Consider the following 14223-nt stretch of genomic DNA (forward strand, 5'->3'; position numbering starts at 1 on the left):
ATGCTGCCGTATCTCCCACCCCCCACCCCGGCTCAGATCTTGGTGCTGGTGACAGACGGCGAGGCCAGCGACAGGGTGAAGAACCCCTCGTACGAGGTTAAGTCGAGCGGCATCGTCCTCTTCTCCGTGGGCGTGGGCAAGGCGGACCGCAAAGAGCTGGCCATCATGGCGTCTACGCCCGTCGACAAGCACATGTTCCACGCCACCAACTTCGCAGGCCTCGACTCCATCATCACGACGCTCACCTCAACCGTCTGCACCGCCGCGCAGGAGGCCAAGGCGGCGGTGCCGGTGACTGCGGTGACCCAGGCCGTCGCCTTGCCGAGTAAAGGTGCGGGTGGTCTGTGCGGCACCGTCTCGCATTGAAAACCGCATTTTCTCAAGTCAGTTTATTCTCACTAGATTCGAAGCTTTCGTGACTGCAGGAATTACTCTTTGGTTCTTTCGGTAAAGTGACGTAGAAAGAAATTGTATAATAATAGAATACGACGTTTCCATTGCAACACAAGCAACCATCATCAGGTAAAAATGAAAGAGAAAACAAACATAGTAAACTTGGAAATATAAACCAATACAACACAGACAGTCGGCCAATACAACAGTTAACACTCCACCTGGTGGATGACGTTCTTCCAAAAATTGCTAAATTTGAGATAGAGACAGAACATAGGCACGGAGACACACAGACAGACACACAAGCAGAGAGAGAGACTCACACAGAGACACACAGAGAGATGCATACAGAAAATACCCAGGAAGGTCCTTTGTTTTTGTGGGAAGTATGGTAAGGCCTCATATATTAGTGCCATGCTCCAGGTTCATCAGAAGAGCCTCCAACTCATTTTCAGAGTGAGCAGCGATGATTTGATCAACATACATAACTAGATTGACCAATACAGAACCACCCCCTCACCGCACCTAGGCATACATCATTATCCCATTATATCTGTACTACGCGGAAATTCATCCAATACAGCCATGGGTAGCCTCTCGAACGACATGGTCAGAGAAGATGTTAAATCGTGTATGGGTAAGAGGACATCGCAAGGTGAACAGGGAACGGCTCCAACTCCCAGCCAGGGGCCTGCCTACCATAATGAAGGTCCTTAACGATTGTGAGCAGAGGGGGTCAGCGACCCCAGAGAGCACTGGACTATTGATGGTATCGTAAGCCTTGACCAGGTCAATAAAGCAAGATGTAGGTAGGTCCTGTTTACATTCCCCTACGCCTATGCTGTAGCAGATAAACAGCGAATATGGCATCTGCGCAGGATCTCCCTGGTCTGGAGCCACACCGGGGCCCCTCCACAATGTTGTGCCCTCGACGAAGGTTAAGTTTGCCCCCCCCCCACCTCCCCAACTCCCATCCCCCTCTAATCAATGGAACTTTGATTAGAGGGGGTGGAACTATGTTGCGTAAGTAAGAATAAGCGGTTGTACGGCTGCCTCGGCATAGCGTCGCACAAGGCATTGGGATGCTGCTGGATGCTTCTAGATGGTAACTGCGCGTCTCAGTCTTTGTTCGGCCTGCGTCACGCATCTCACTTGTTGTCGTGGACTGTGCTTTACCCCTATGTTATATATCATTTATTATAACGCGATTTTTCCACAATGTGGTGTTCTTCAGCAACACAACGACCGCATTATAGGAGAGCAGACTGTTGAACCTATCGTACAACTTTAAACCATTAATCTTTGCTACTTTTGACAACACGTTCTACGCTACCCCCCCCCCCCCCCTTCAATAGAGCCACGTGTGATTGTTTATAAAGGGCCTCACACGTGTCTCGGGAAGAGATGCCGGGTTGGCTACCACCCTGACCCTTGCTGCCCCCACTCTGGCACTCACAGACTGCAGCGACAAGCAGACGGCTGACGTCTACCTGCTGGTGGACGGCTCCAGCAGCGTGGGGGCCCGCAACTTTCAGCTGGTGCTCAAGTTCCTCGCCAAGCTGGTGGACAAGCTGGACATCGGCAAGGACAAGGTCCGCGTGGGCATGGTACAGTACAGCGGCAACAGGAGGAGACCCAAGATCAAGACGGAGTTCGACCTGGGGCAGTACGCGGACAAGGGGAAGCTCAAGGCCGCCATTGAAGGCACCAAATACATGCGCGGATTCACGTTCACCGGAGCAGCGCTGCGGCACACTCTGCAACTCTTCAAGAGCCAGGGACGCCCCGGCGTCGGCAAGGTGAGAACGCAGAGGACGGGGTGTGAAGGGATCAAAGACAAAAGCTCGCAAATCCACATTCACAAATGAACACAAGCGTAGACCCGTGACGTCACAAAACCCCGATGCCACACGTGCCATTCGTCGCTCTCTGGTGTGCTTTTAGTGCGGTAAAGAACGTCGTTTGGAAAGAGGTCCGACGTTTTTTCTGCACGTGCTGGGAGCTTTCTCAGGATGATGATCAGACGATATGATGATGATTACAATAATTAAGACCGGTATGGGATAATGATAACGATTGATTATGCCAATACTGCCGTATCTCCTTCCCAATGATTTTATGTAATGATGATGCTGTGTTAGATGATGATGATGATAATGTTGTTGTCAATGATCATATATGATGATGACGATGACAATAATTACGATCGGTATGAGATATTGATAACGATTGATTATGCCGATGCTGCCGTATCTCCCTCCCCCCCCCCCGGCTCAGATCTTGGTGCTGGTGACAGACGGCGAGGCCAACGACAGGGTGAAGGACCCTTCGGACAAGGTGAAGTCGAGCGGCATCGTCCTCTTCTCCGTGGGCGTGGGCAAGGCGGACCGCAAAGAGCTGGCCATCATGGCGTCTACGCCCGTCGACAAGCACATGTTCCACGCCACCAACTTCGCAGGCCTCGACTCCATCATCACGGCGCTCACCTCCACCGTCTGCACCGTCGTGCAGGAGGCCCAGACCCCGGCGCCGACGCCACCGCCCGGTGAGTGACCGTACTGTGCCCGCCGGCTCTCGGCATCGTCGTGGTCATCAACCACCTTCCCTTTCCCTTAAGCCATAACGGGTTTTAAAAAAAATATTTGCTGGTTTATTCCAGGATGTTTCTGTTACGCGTCGTTGCTTTAAGATGTTCTGTGGTCATATTTTGTTTGTTGCGGTTGCACCCGACTTAAGAACCGCATGGCTCACAGGGCTATAACTAACAAATATACTTGAACTTGAACATTTACAATCTGAGTACGATGTCTCGCCAGTAATTACAACTAGCGAAATGTCGTACTTGGCTTGGCTTTCCAACACACAACCGGTGTTGCTGTACTAGTGACGAATTGGCCATGTTCTGTTTACGTGACAACCCTTACTAGTTGGCTGTGTCGGGTGGTGGCGGGTTGAAACGACACATTTATATACTTACGCAATCTAACAAAAAAAAACTCTATCATGGATGATTTTGATCGCGAAAGCCTACGGTGTTCATCTGTACCCCTTCCTTTTCCCCCGTCGCTTGCCGCTTTGTAAAAAAACAACTCTTCATCACCGCCGTCGCTATCTCCACCGCCAGGTCCGTTCGCCAAGCTGGACGTGATCTTCGCCATCGACGGCTCGGCCGGCGTTGCTGCCGCCGACTTCACGCTCATCAAGGGCTTCGTCGCGCAGATCGTGCAGGGCCTCAGCGTCGGGGCGGCGCAGGTCCGCGTGGGGCTGGTGCAGCTGAGCGGCAAGCAGAGCTCCGAGTTCAAGCTGGGGCAGTTCTCCAGCCAGCAGGAGGTGGTCGCCGCCGTGGGGAAGGTGTCCGCGCACGGTGGCAGCAGGGCCATCGGCGCCACCGTGCAGTTCGTGCTCGCGACCGGGTTCTCGCAGGCAGAGGGCGGCAGGGCCGGAGTCCCGCAGGTGAAGCAACGTGGGGGAATGGTGGGGAGGGTGGGGGGTGGTGGTCCGTTATTGACCGGGGGGTCCATGATTGACAGGGGGGGGGTTGGTCCGTGATTGACAGGGGAGGGGGGAATGTGATTGACAGGGGGGGGGGGCGTGATTGACAGGGGGGGTTCTGTGGTTAGCGGTGACGATGGCGGTTTTCGTTCGCGCTGCAAGGATGATGACGGTAAGTGTCGGTGGACACGACGATGGTGGTGAATGGTCTGTGACTAAATCTTGACTTAAAGTTTTCATGACTGCAGGAATTTACATATTCTATGGGTCTTTCGATAAAGCCACGTAGATAGAAAATGTAAAAAAATATCACGACGTTTCGATCGCAACACAAGCAATCGTCTTCAGGTGGTCTGTGACTGTAACAACAACAACAACTCTCCAAGTCTGACTCGGGTGAGGCCGCAATTCAGAGTCAGGCTGACAGAATGTCCATAATTTAGGTTACATGATTAAATAAGACATCAAACACATTTCGACTGAAACGCTGTCCTCGTGCTAATGCAGCAGCGTGTGGTCGAATGCAGCATCAATCCACATGCATCAGTAGATGATCATCGATTGTTTTTTTGATCTAGATTGAAAACACATTTCTTAAGAACTGCTTTGTTGTTGTTGTCCTTCCTCCGCACCTCGGATTGGCGCGGTTGGCTACGTGCGGTGGTGCGAAATAAGTTCAACATACGCACACACATACACTAAATTCAACATACGCACATACATACACTAAATTCAACATACGCACATACATACACTAAGTTGAACATACGCACATACATACACTAAGTTCAACATACACACACATACACTAAGTTCAACATACACACACATACACTAAGTTCAACATACGCACATACATACACTAAATTCAACATACGCATATATATACACTAAGTTCAACATACACACACATACACTAAGTTCAACATACACACACATACACTAAGTTCAACATACACACACATACACTAAGTTGAACATAGACACACATACACTAAGTTCAACATACGCACATCGTCAAGTCTTGACATCGTCAAGTCAAGTAAGGAGACTATCGTGGCCAATAAAAAAACGTCGATACCACAACACCCGGGGCACCCACCTCAACCTGCAGTGACCAGCGTGCCTGCAGTGTATTGACAGACTGCTGACATGGCAGCGACACCACATTGTGTCAAATGTCGTGCTGCTCCTGCTGGCGATAATGCTGCTGCTGCTCTAGATGCCGTTGCTGCCCCCTGGTGCTGCCGCTGTCCGCTGACCATTCCCACCGCCGCTCCCACTCTGCCCGCAGGTGCTGGTCATCATCACGGGCGGCGCATCGTCTGACGCCGTCGCCCAGTACCGTGGGCTGATGCGAGCCCAAGGGGTGCGCTCCTTCGTCGTCGGCATCGGCGCCTTCCAGCTGCTCGACCTGCAGCGCCTGCCCAGCGACCCCATCGGCATGCACCTCTACGCCGTGGGCAGCTACGGGCAGCTGTTGGGCATCGCCGGCCAGGTCACATCCGTCATCGTCAGACCAGGTGAGGGACGTATTTTTGTTCGTGACTTTGTTGTTGTTATTTTCATTGGTAGGTGTCAACTGAGCGACGTAGCTCCTTTTCGGAAGCGACCTGGCCCATCGCGGATGATGGATGGCCAGAGGGAGTGGGTTATCATCATCGTGCCGGACATTTATATCATCATCATGTGGACATTTAGAACAGACAAATACTCTAAATGCACGTGGATTCTAAATGTGGGGTGGGGGGGGGGAACCGGAGGGCCCGTAAAAAAATCCATACGGCCATGGGAAGAACACGCAAACTCCAAATATACAGCAGGCGTCAGCATGGAGATTGAACCCACGACTTGCTGTAGACCAGGCGAGGTAGTTAACAACTCGCCAACGTGGGAACGAAGCCTTGGGGCCGCGGAGGAAGATACGGGCGTGCCTCGATATACGGGACAGATACGTTCGTGAAAATTTGCCGGCAAAGTGAATAGATTCCGTACGTTGAAGCCTGTTTTCCCATCAGTGTTCAATATACAACTGGAGTAGCGTTCCTATGGAAAACGTTTTGGCTCTGAGTTGTAATAAAACGACACTTGAAAATGCATGCAAACCTTTTTGAAGCACATGTTTAATGGGAAATCGAAAGTCTTACGATAAATAATTCATAGTGCAGTAATGCCCAGATAAACGTCGCCCCCTATTAACGTCGTTTCGCAAATCCACCACTACGTGGTTTGCCCGCATTGAAACGCCTGTACGCCATACGGACCTGAAAACCTAATTTCTCCGCACAACAATACGAGGTGAACCGTGATGGGTTGACACGGTACGCTTTCACGAGACACCGCTGTGACATTCACCGAAGAAACGTTCAAACAAAGGGTGAACCCCTGCACAGTGCAGTACGCTATGTTCAACTTCCTTCGCTGCCCTACGCAACCGACCGTGCTAATCGGAGGTACCCGGGCGTGATAGGCACGAGGGGACGCAACCAAAACGAGGCCGAGCTTCGGCCGCAATAACTCGGGAAACCCCAGCGCGGCGTGGAAAATTTTCCCACGTGCAAAACCCACCGGGAGAGGCACGAAATGCACGTTCGGAAAAACGATAGGCCGTTCCAATCGTTCGATTTATTCCCCCCCCCCCGACTCCCCGAAAGCATTTGTATTTTTTCTCATTTAAGAGATTCAAAATGCCGTTAATTCGAATTTAACGTAACATCAATTTCGTTCCCGAATTTACAAGTTGCGTTCGAAAGGGACATTCTGCGTATTGAGTGGACGTGTAACGAGGGAAGAACGTCGATATTATCCACCAGCGCAGCCTCCTGCTATTTCCTTCCTTTAGAACTGCTTTTTGTGTTCAATTTGTCGTCCTTCACGCACACCTCCGATTGTCGCGGTTTAGCTACGTGCACTGCGAAAATAAGTTAAACATTAATTCGAGATTTGAAGTTTTCGTGACTGCAAGGTTTATTCGGTAAGTTCAACATTCCCAGCTGCGCTCCTGTGTCTCTCCAAGTCACTCATCGCCATTCTTCACTCCCCCATGTCCTCCCGTTGTCTTGTCTCTCCCTCGTCTTCTTCCCCCCCCCACCAGCGATTTCCCTGGACTTGGTGTTCATGGTGGACGGCTCTCTGGGCGCTGCGTGGGGGGCCGTCAGGGCCTTCGTGTCCCACCTGCTCCTCTACGTGCAGGGCGGTGGAGGTGTCCTGCGCGTCGCGTTTGTCCAGTTCGCTGGCGATGTCACCGTTGAGGTACGCGCGTGTGTGTGTGTGCGTGTGTGTGTGTGCGTGTGTGTTGAACTTCTTTCGCACCACCATACGTAGCCAACCGTGATAATCGGATGGTGCGGGAGAAGGACAACAGACACAACACCAAAATTCGATCTGAAGAGATGTGTTTTTAATCTAGATGATTTAAAAGCGCATGGCTCCAGTAGCAATGCATCAAGGGGCAAGTGCTGTTAGCGAGCACCTATAAAGGCTGGCACGGCACACGAGGGGGTGGGTGGCCAGCACCACGCCTGGCCGCCTTTGTCTCCCCCAATGGCGATGTTCACACACCGCACCGGGGTACTCATTTGAGCCCGAGTCCACCTAGGGGAGGTCCAGCACCGGTGCAAACTCGTGTCGCCCCCCCCCCCCGCTCCCCGCGCGTCCCGTGCAGCTCTACCTGGACCAGGGCACGGACGTGGCTGCGGTGCTCGCCAAGCTGCAGTCCGTGCAGCAGCTGTCAGGCGCCGGCGGACGCAACCTGGGCAAGGCGGTGAGCTTCGTGGGCGGCACGGTGCTGTCGGCGGCCAAGGGCGGGCGCGGCGACGCCGGCGTCAACCAGGTGAGCGCGACCGGTCACACCACACCGACAGCCGGTGGGGGTAGTCAGGACGTTATCGATATAGGGGGTGCGGCCGATCGGTCAGGTGGCCGCCCCCCGCCCCCCCCCCCCCCCAATATTTGATTCAACCACAAATCGGGACACGTCCAGTAGAGGCACGGGGTCAGCAAGTGGCAACAACAAATAAATCAAAAAGGGTCACCTTCGACGTCCTTAACGTTCGCGTGTGAACACCGTTAATTACCCGCGGCCCATCGGCTCACGCGCACGGAGCCCCTCACAATTCTTACCGGAGCGCCTCTCTCTCACCTCGACGACCGCGACGACCTCCGTGCGCAGGTGGTGGTGCTGTTCATGGCGGGCCCCTCCACGGACGAGCCGTCCCAGGCGCTGTACGCGCTCAAGGCGTCTGGCGTGCGGGTCCTGGTGCTGGACCTGGGCGGGCTGGCACTGGCTCAGCTGGGCGGCCTCGTTAGCACGCCCTTCAATCTGCACTACTACAAGCTGTCGGGCGGTGCACAGGTGTTGCCATTCGCATTGGGCAGGATCCTCCACACCTCGCTCTATACAGGTGAGAGCTACAGTTGATCATCGATTATCCGACCGGGCGATTATCCGGCTGCTTCCAAGCATTGTCCGGCGGTCCCGGGCCGATCCGGCGAAACCGACAACATCTCTCCAAAGGCTGTAGCCCAGTCCGGCGATCGTCAAACTCATGGTTGTTGAAACAAAAGCGTAGTGCATACATTACCCCATGCAGAGTCTTCGAGATTGGAGTGGTAAGTAGGGTACAGTCAGAAGAGTAACTTTTTACAGAAGGTTATTTATTTTTGTATAGTAAACTATTTTAAATCACAAAAAAACATATACAAAACATCAAGAATGTGCATGATATGTTTTTAAATAATGATGTAGTGATTAGTCGGAGTTTTTGCATATTCGGCACCCCCTTCCCACTGAAGGCGCTGGCTAATCGATGATCGACTATATCATTGTCGTCATCACGATCCATGGGGCAGATAGGCCTGTAGATTTTATCGTCTTTTGGCGTCATCTGGTCCAACCCATGTGAGACTAGGCTCTAAGGAAAGCTGTCTCGGGTATGGACCAATCAACTTCAAGGACAGTGCACATTATCAGAGTTATGTTTTTTGTTTGCATTATGACTGCAGGTATTGTGGTCTATGCAAACATGACTCCTTGTAAAAAAGGTGTCAGTTTTGTTGCCAGATGGAAGGGTAAAAAACCAATTATCATTTCGTCATTTGTTTCCACTTTACTCTCTGTCTTGTGTCAATATGCTAAAGTAGTGGCCACATCTTTCTGGGACCAATCCATGCCGTGTCAACACGTATAGTTTACCCCGTATTTGTAGGGGCTACTGCCCCCCGATTCCTCTCTGTGAGACATAACTCTCGGCTGGCGCCTTAGCCACTTTGTCCATTCAAACACCCTCCGCGCGCCTTCCCTCACACAGCCCCGCGCAGAATCACACGCTCTGAACGGGGGGTCAGGGGTCGGAGGGCGAATGACGTTGCTCGCACACGCGCGGCCGCCGCGAGCGGGTAATAACGCTCGTTTAAAGGGGCCATGGAACAGGTGTTTACGGTGGGTGTGAGCCTTCACGCAGCACGAGTCTCCACGGCGACAGAACGGAGCGCACACCCGCAAAAACACCCACCACCCACGTTACGAGCGCACACACACAGCACCACGCGCTTTCAACACACTCGTAGAATCCACACGAGACTGTGGTTAGTTATTAACTATTTATTACCGGCCGACTGTGAGCCACTGTTGAGTCAGTAGGAATCGGCGAGGCAGGCTTACACTATTTCCCGATGGTCTGTACCCGATTTATCTAGTTTGATACGATCTAAGCTGCTTTGGTTTTTAGACTAAATCCCAATACTCTGTTTGTAGACCAAATCTCACCACTCTCTTTCCCTCTTATTATTATTCACAGTTCGATGCGTACGGCACTCCGGCAAGCTCGTCCTCCCTGCTCACCTCGACGCGTCACACGGACGCTCGAGTGACCGAACTGGAGACCGTCCCGAGGGCTGACTTTATGAGCAAGAGAAAGCTCTACCTGTCTGCGCTCCCCTTTTATCATTAACCTACATCAAAGACAGCCGACCCGAGGGCCTTCTCGGCCAATCAGTACACCGTACCGGTTCAGCCGCATTCCCGGTTTCCCTAAAAATGGGCCCCCGCTGGCTGCGGCGCCGGCGGTGGTCAACGGGCGCCTTTGCTATGCTAATCAGCCGCGGTTTCCGTAACAAAGGGCTCGCCATGGGCTGCTGTGTGGCGGCGGTCCCCGAGCACACCCGCTATGCCAATCAGCCACCCCCTGGCTTCTCCCTTCGTTCGTGGCTGCGGACCCCTGCCTGCCTTGCCGATAGGTGTGTGTGGGGGGTGCGTTTCAACCATGGTGGCTGGACAGCCCCCGTCCATGACCATGCAATCTCAACCCAGGCCACAGCGCCGCGGTGCAAATTAGCATAGGGGGAGGTCGCCCAATTCCCTGGCCGCAGGAAACCGTCAAGATTATCCCTATGAGGGCTTTCGGGTGAAAACCTACCGGCCAGGTGACCTCCCCTCGGAACTCTATGGGGGAGAAATGTGTGGGGGTGTGTTTATTTGGGGGCGGTGAGGGGGAAGCGGGGTCGGCCCCGTCGCTTGGTGGTGGCGAAGTTGTAGATGTGGCGCCGGCCGAACGACTTCGCGGCGGCGGCATCACATATTCTTGTGCAGGGAAATTGAGTTCTCAGGTCTATACGGCATGCAGCCATTTCAATACGGGCAATAACATGTTTTTTGTCTATTTGTTTGTGTTTCTCCCTTGTGGTGGGACTTTGTAGGATGAATGTTGAGATTTATAGGGGCACGGGGTGACCAATAAGGTCTGCATTGTCTTTGAGACTACATTACCAGAGGATGTTTGTTTGCATGTTCAATGCAACACATGATTCTTTGAAAAAGGTTTATATTTGGTGTTTGAACATCTTAACACCACCTGTTTCATTGCCAGAAAGGGTCAAACCTATTCTTATGACACGACACGAATTCTTTCTCTGCTGAAGCCCTCTCACTGTGGCCAGCAGCGGACCTCGACATTTGCATCGAGCTCCTGAACCACCTCGCCGTTGCACCTCCGATTAGCACGGTCGGCTACATATTGCGTGAACGAAGTTCAACGTGCGTGCATACAGAATGAGAGCACAGGACGGGAGACGCAACAGCTCCACCAAACGAGATGTGCGTCCCCACCCCCACCACGTGCTCAGCGTACCCCTCCCTGTCCTCCCTCCACCACCCCCCCCATCCACCTTGCTACCGACAGGTGTAACGCGTGGCGCCCAGTACGCCGACATCGTCTTCTACCTGGACAGCTCGGCCACGCTGGGCGAGGCCGGCTTCGTGTCCCTCAAGGCATTCCTCGTGCAGGTGCTCTCCTACCTGCAGGTGGGGCGCTACACGGTGCGCGTAGCGGTCGTGCAGGTGGGCGGCGCGCCCGTCGCCGCCTTCCAGTTCGACGCGTACTCCGAGAGGAGCACCCTCGTCGCTGCCATCTCCCAGCTCAAGGCCGTGGGCGGGGCCAGGAACGTGGGCGCGGCGCTCTCCTTGGGCTACACGACCTACTTCTCGCAAGCAGTCGACGCCAGCATACAGGTGCGTCCTGGTCCTGTAGGGATCCTCCGGACGTCGGGGGGGGGCCTTTCCCGTCGTCCGCTTTGGGCTTTGTGCTTTCGTGCTCCAATTGGCACGGTCGGCTACGTTCGGTGGTGCGGAAAAAGTTCAGCAAACAGACGTACATCAACATACATACATACAATTGGCCCACACGCACACGGTGACCTCGCGACCTCTGCACGTGCAGCGTACCCAGGTGGGGATCCTGCTGACGGGCGGAGCGTCGGCCGACAATGCGGCCAAGGCTGCGGCGCAGCTCCAGGCGAGCGGCGTGCACCTCTTCGTGGTGGGCGTGGGATCTGGCGTGGACCAGGCCCTGATCCAGGGTGTGGCGTCGTTCCCGTACGCTCTGCACTCCTTCACGGTGACGGACTACAAGGGGCTCAGCAACGTCGTCGTCACCAGCCTCGTCAAGTACATCTTCCGGCCCGGTGAGACCCCCGCCCCCCCGAGAGGCCCGGATTTCTAACCCTTCGCTTGCAAGGAAAATGGGCGGCACTCGCAAGTTGCTTTCAGACTCCGCCGCTGCCGGAAGGGGTCGTATATATATAATGTGTGTATGTTGAACTTCTTTCGCACCGTTCATAGCCAACCGTGTTAATTGGAGGTGCAACGTATGAAGTACAACAACTTCTATTTCGTCTCCGGCAGATAAATGTTCCCATTACGAACTACCAGTAATTCAGGGCTATAAGCTGAGATTCGGATAGAACAGACTGCAGCAAGGATGAATGTTTACACGTGCCATCGATTTTAGGCATAGCCGACTGTGTGCCAAAATAATTTGTTTGTCCTTCAAATAGCCAGGGCGAATATACCGTGCCCGTGTTAGACACCACACCTACAGTACTGCTGGGTCATAAACCACGCCTACAGCACACCTGTATCACAGTCCACACCTGCAGCGCACCTGTGTTCAATACAGATCACACAAGATTGTCACAGCTGTACCCTGAATGCAACTGAAAATTAACCCCCGGTTCCCGTGTGTGTCACCCCACCCTGGCAGTGGTCTCTGGCGACCTCGTGTTCCTGATCGATGGCTCGACAAGTGTGGAGCAGCAGACGTTCCACTTGATCAAGAAGTTTGTGGAACGGATCATCACCCATTACTACTACATAGGGGGGTCTCTGCGGGTGGCCGTCTACCAGATCGGCGGCGCGGGTCGCCTCGAGGTACCTTTGGGCAATCAGAAGGACGTCGACAGCCTCACGCAGACTATCGTCAACATCCAGAAGGTCTCGGGGCCACGGAACCTGGGTGCGTCGCTCACCTACGTCCTTAGCAACATCTACAAGGAAACCACCACCGCCAAGCTCTCCCAGGTGTGTGCAACGTGCCGATACTACACGCCACGGTGGGGAGATGTTAACTACCTCACCTGGTATACAAGAGGTCGTGGGTTCGATCCCGACCCTGACGGCTACATATTTGGAGTTTGCATGTTCTTCCCATGGTTGCATGTTTTTTCTCCGGGTCCTCTGATTTTTCCCTCGACATTTAGAATCAACAGCGTTTAGAGTATTCGGTCGCTATAATTTTCCATGTGAAAAAGCCACTTCGCTGAGCTATAAATTGTGGCCACGTTGCTTCTGAAAACGAGTAAATAGCTTAGTGGGCCTTACCTGGTAAAATAAAAAAATAGGTCAATATCATTGTCCGTGAAATTTGCGATGCACGACTTCTCCAGAACCTACCCCTTACGAATGACAAGGGAAACGCTACGCCTCGCGGAGCGTACAATGCTGAGAAAAACATACAACGATGGTAACCCTTCAAGAAACAATGAGCGGCCTAAACTAAGCAATTTTTTTTATTTTACCAGATAAGGCCCACTGAGCTATATAAATATTTTTAAGAAAGCGACCTGGCTATCGCACGTTTCAGCTCAACCAAGTGGCTTATTATCACGTGGAAATGTACGGCGGGTCTGATGTTGGCGTGTCGGAATCGGCGTCATGCAGAGCATCTTCATCATTTCCGGGGGGAAGTCGGACGACGATGTGACGGGGGCGGTACAACTGCTGCGAGAGCGCGGGATCACGGTGACGGGTGTAGGCCACAAGTCGTCCCAGCTCGACACCGTCGTCAGCACCTCGTCTCACTGGTTCCAGTTCACGGAATCCAGCACCATCCTCAACAGCTATTACAAGATCATCAGCAGTCTCTTCTTCACGGGTACGTGGTTGAAAGATGAGGATTTGCATTCATAGAGGGGGCTATGTCTTTGCAACTCAAAGTACCTTGCATCGCTTGCAACCATTCCGAAAGAAAACTGAACGATGTTTATTTAACCAGGAAAGGCCCACCGAGCTATATAGATATTTTTCAGCAGCGACCTGGCTATCAAAAATGATAGCTCAAAGAAGTGGCTTATCACGTGCAAATGTATTGCAGCCAAATACTCTAAACACATGATGTTGATTCTAAATGTGGAGGGAAAAAACTGGAGGACCCAGCGCAAAATCCACGTGACCACGGGGAGATTATGCAAACTCTAAATATAAAAGAATCAGAGTCGAACCCACAACCTCCTGTATACCAGGCGAGGTAGCTAACATCTAGCCACCATGGGAGTGTGCATCAGGGGTCGGGAAGATGTTCCATACTGGGAGCTGAAAAAGGCTTCAAAATACAAACAAACCTCACCTTACTTGACACTAAACTCTGATCAAGCTAAGTCTGGGACGTGTTTACTGTGTGCTCAAAACGACCTAAAAGACAGCCGGGGTGCATTGATTGGGCCAAAGTGCTCTGCCGTGGTGGTGGTGGTGTTACTTGGCGGACGTTGGCTCTCTGATTGAACTTT

Source organism: Lampetra fluviatilis, chromosome 61 (assembly GCF_964198595.1).
Source record: "Lampetra fluviatilis chromosome 61, kcLamFluv1.1, whole genome shotgun sequence".
Lineage (NCBI taxonomy): Eukaryota > Metazoa > Chordata > Hyperoartia > Petromyzontiformes > Petromyzontidae > Lampetra > Lampetra fluviatilis.